This window comes from Octopus bimaculoides, chromosome 2, assembly GCF_046866305.1.
Source record: "Octopus bimaculoides isolate indiv1 chromosome 2, ASM4686630v1, whole genome shotgun sequence".
NCBI classification, from domain to species: Eukaryota; Metazoa; Mollusca; class Cephalopoda; order Octopoda; family Octopodidae; genus Octopus; species Octopus bimaculoides.
Window position 1 is genome coordinate 75,100,699 of NC_142929.1, and position 5,000 is coordinate 75,105,698.

Genomic DNA, 5,000 nt, shown 5'->3' on the forward strand with positions numbered 1-5,000 from the left:
CGCACAGATATGCACATGGTATACATCCATACATACATATATACTCACACACACACATACATATACATATATGTATAATAATTTATAAGTCAATAACGCCAGCCATATCCATGAAGAGAAAGGCCAACGTACGCAAAAAAGACATTATTCCTTAACAGGAAAATCTTAGTAAGAAGAATAAGAATTCTCAGATCGAGGAAATGGGTTCTGTAAAGACGATCAGGCGTGGATGGGGGGAAATCTCACTTTAAAAGGACATTTTAAGGAATCGGAAAAAATTTGGACTCTCTCATGAAACGAAAAGGACGGAAACGGAAATCGGGGTTGTAGAAAATATAAAAACGAGTCCTTAGGATTTTCATGAATTTCCTAAAGTGTCAACCTTACTACATTGGGAGCCATTGTCTAAAGAAAATAGCTCATTGGCTGAAAATCTCAAAAGGATGCAGACCCACAAAAAAAAAAAAAAAAAAAAAATGAATAATTCCGGTTTTCCTGACCCCGCTGGAACACATGCATTTAAATAAACGAGATTTAATCAACAATGCACATCTATGTGAGGAAGTGGCAACGCACTGATTTACATTGACAAAAATAGGAGGAGTGAATGTTAGCCACTGATGAAATGGGCTTAAACTCAGCAACAGGTCTTGATGGGTTTTTAAAGATTCTCTGAAAGACGTGCAAGAAGACACTGGTAAAGTCAACGCAGATACTGTCGCAAAGCATTTTTATATTATGATAAACTTTCTCAAAAGTTGAAAAGAAATATATGCTCCATCCATAAAGGAAGAAACAGAGACGATGTTACAGGCCTGTCTGTCTGATGCCACGAGAAGTCATGAGACTTAATTTCACATACATTCACATTTACATGCATACATAGATACATACATGCATTCATACATACATACATACATACATACATACATACATACATACATAAATACATACAAACATACATACAAACATACATACATACAAGCATACATGCATGCATACATGCATGCATACATACGTACATACATACATTCATACATATAAACAACCGTTGATGCAACCATAAATACAGGATCACATACATTCGTATACATACATCATACTTGTAAGCATACACAATGTACATGCGTGTGTGTGAGTGTGTGTTTATGTATGTGCGTGTGTGTCTATGTATGTACCTGTATGTGTGTGCGAGTATATGTGTCTGCGTGCGCGCGCGCGCACGTGTGTGCAGTGACGTCTGAAGAAAAGAATGGCTTGGAGTATATATATAAATATCATATCTTATTGAATACCTATCAAAATTTCTACCAAATGCAAGCGCAACAGGTCTGATTATTTGACATAGGCGTAGGAGTGGCTGTGTGGTAAGTAGCTTGCCTACCTTGGGCAAGTGTCTTCCACTATAGCCTCGGGCCGACCAAAGCCTTGTGAGTGGATTTGGTAGACGGAAACTGAAAGAAGCCCGTCGTATATATGTATATATATATATATATATATATATATATATATATATATATATATATATATATATATATATATATAAATATGTATGTGTGTTTATGTTTGTGTGTCTGTGTTTGTCCCCCTAACATCGCTTGACAACCGATGCTGGTGTGTTTGCGTCCCTGTTAAAACCTAGCGGTTCGGCAAAAAAGACCGATAGAATAAATACTAAGCTTACAAAGAATAAGTCCCGGGATCGATTTGCTTGACTAAAGGCGGTACTCCAGCATGGCTGCAGTCAAATGACTGAAACAAGTAAAAGGGTAAAAGAGATACAAAAATCAGTAGCACATATAATCGTAAAGGCTGGCTGAACCGCAGATGAGAACGTTTGTTTGAAGATCAGCAAAATGGAGAATATTTATGAACAACTGCTTCAAAACTTGCAGCTTCTCTATCTTGATTATAAACTCGTATTTATACCAATAATTATTATTGGTGTAAATGTGAGTTATTTCAGTAAATATTTAAGTGACGCTCTGGTTTTAGGCAAAGAGACTAGCTGATATTGCTCTTTAAAAATAAAATCTCTAAGCGGAATGACCTCGCAGGTGGGACCCAGTTAGAATTTTCTTCAGGTCGAGTAGCCCATCTCGCTCAAAAGGTCCCTGAATAAGGCTTGTTTGAGGATGTTGAACGAAACACCCGTGTTTCCAAAAGTAAATTATTCAACCCCCAAAGAATTCCTCTCAACACATGGCTATGATGCTCCCCCACTACTTCTGCTCGTGATCAGAGATGCACATATCATCAGCCACTAAGAGACATGCTCTACTGGTTAAGGTAGTGAGCGGAATATTTGCTGTAACCCATCTTTTATACCAAGACAAAACAATGTACATGATAACACTTCCAATCAGTTATTATTATTATTATACAAGCACGGATATGCTGTCCGAGGTGCGCGCAGGGTGACGAAACCGTTCTGCATGCATTCGTTCAATGTCCTGACATTGATGACTTGTGGAGTTATGTCGAACATTTCTCGGCCGAGTCCATAGTGATGATTGCCCCGCCGCGAGGCTGGTGAAGCAGTTTTCCTTTGTCTGGTGGCTGTGGCGAAAGAGGTTATCCGGTGGACGGGGCAATCATCACTATGGACTCGGCCGAGAAATGTTCGACATAACTCCACAAGTCATCAATGTCAGGACATTGAACGAATGCATGCAGAACGGTTTCGTCACCCTGCGCGCACCTCGGACAGCATATCCGTGCTTGTATAATAATAATAATAACTGATTGGAAGTGTTATCATGTACATTGTTTTGTCTTGGTATAAAAGATGGGTTACAGCAAATATTCCGCTCACAAATATTCCTCTTAGGTAAAGCTCTCATCGACCTTTTCAAGTTTCACTTGAAAAGGAAGGTGAGAGTGGAGAGGGAGGTGCTGTCCTCGAGTGAATTTATAAAACGTTGGGTGAAAGTTGCAAAAATAGCAGGAGTGGATGGTACCACTCTAAGTGTAGACCTGTGAGTTGGAGGAAATGAGTTGGAGTGGGCACTTGTCCTTCGTATTCAGGGAGATCTTGGGCGGTAGGGTTTCTCGATTATCCCTAGACGTCCTCCTGTATCAGGAGGACCCCATCACTATCACTTTTTTAGTGTCGTATACAATGTATACTTCCCATCTTTTAATGTATAACGTGTATACCTTACTTTTTTATATCATTCCATTTTCTATAAGCCACCCCCCACTTTATGTCTGTCTTTGTACTGTCCTCCCTCATCCTTCGTCCCGGTGGCAAATAAAAGAAATCGTTATTATTATTATTATTATTATTATTATTATTATTATTGTTATTAGCTCATCCGGCGAGCTGGCAGAATCGTTAGCACGCCGGGCAAAATGCTTAGATGCATTTTGTCCGTCTTTATATGTTCTGAGTTAAAATTCCGGTGAGGTCGACTTTGTCGTCGATGAAATACGTACCAGTTGAGCCAACTCCCCACAAATTCCAGGCCTTGTGCTTATAGTAGAAAGGGTTATTAGTTCATCCATCGTGGTCGACGATGACCAAGAACATCACAAAGCAGAAGAGGACAAGGTGTGTCCAGCCGTGGCCGATCAGTCCGATGCGTGCTCGGAAGTCTCTGTTGCAGGTCGAGCACTGGTGGTCTGCTGGGACTGAAGGTAGGGAGTTGGCCCTGGACTTACGCAGTTCGCGTTTTCTTTGTCCCCTGAAATCCTGTTCGGCACGTGTGTGTGCGTGTGCGTGTGCGTGGGTTGTATGCGCGTGTGTGTATATATATATATATATATACGCACCAGAAATAAATACAGAAAATGCATATTCACATATTCGCTTATGACTTTATATACAAGCTTACATAGACACACTAATATAACGCGACGTATACGTATTCAAATGTGAACATATACACACATGCACATACGCATGCTTACATTCACATGCACATGTATATATATATATATAATACAAAGAATATATATGCATGTATACACACATATATGTACATACTTACATCTACATGTGTATATAGATGCATATCAGGGTACAGTATATATATATATATAATGTATATGTATATATACACGTGTGTATATGTGCGTGTGTATATCTATGCCTTTTTTAGTTTTAAATGGCTACTCTCCTACGAACAAACATGCACACATACACACATACACACAATCAAATTTAAACAAATACTGTCGCACACACTCACACACACATACATACAAACACATCGCATCGTATACGCACATACATGCTTACACGCATGCAATACTTAATTTTTACTCATGCACTCACATACACATGCACTCACATACACATGCACTCACAAATGAACAAAGAAGAAGAAAAGGAGGAGGGCGTCGAAGAAGGGGAGGAGTACGACCGAGAAGAAGAGGAGGAGGGGGAAGGGGAGGAAGAAGAAAAAAGGAGGAGGAGGAAGAAGAGGAAGAAAAGGAGGAGAAGGAGGAGGAGGAAGAAGAAAGAAAGACAGAAAGAAGGAAAGAAACAATTTCTTCACATACATTATGTTATGGACATGAAAAAAAAATTGGAATACACATAAACACATATACATACACAGACACACATACACACACACATAAACACACAATAAGCACACACACACACACACACACACACACACACACACACACACACACACACATACACACACACACACACGAAATGTGAATATAAATTTGCAAATCAAAAATGCATATTAACACGATTGCAACAACCAATGCAATGTAATAATGTACAATGCATTAAATTCAAAGAGACACACATCAACCATCTTTCGTAACAATATTACCATCACTCTCCTCCCACTACTCTCTTACATGCCCCTTTCACTTATCCTCCCCCTCTCCTGTACAATTCTTCCCACCATTCTTCTTCTTCTTCTTCTTCTTCTTCTTCTTCTTCTTCTTCTTCTTCTTCTTCTTCTTCTTCTTCATCCGCCTCCTGATCTTTCTCTTCCTTCCTTCTCCCCTTCGTCTGCTTCTGGCTTTTCTTC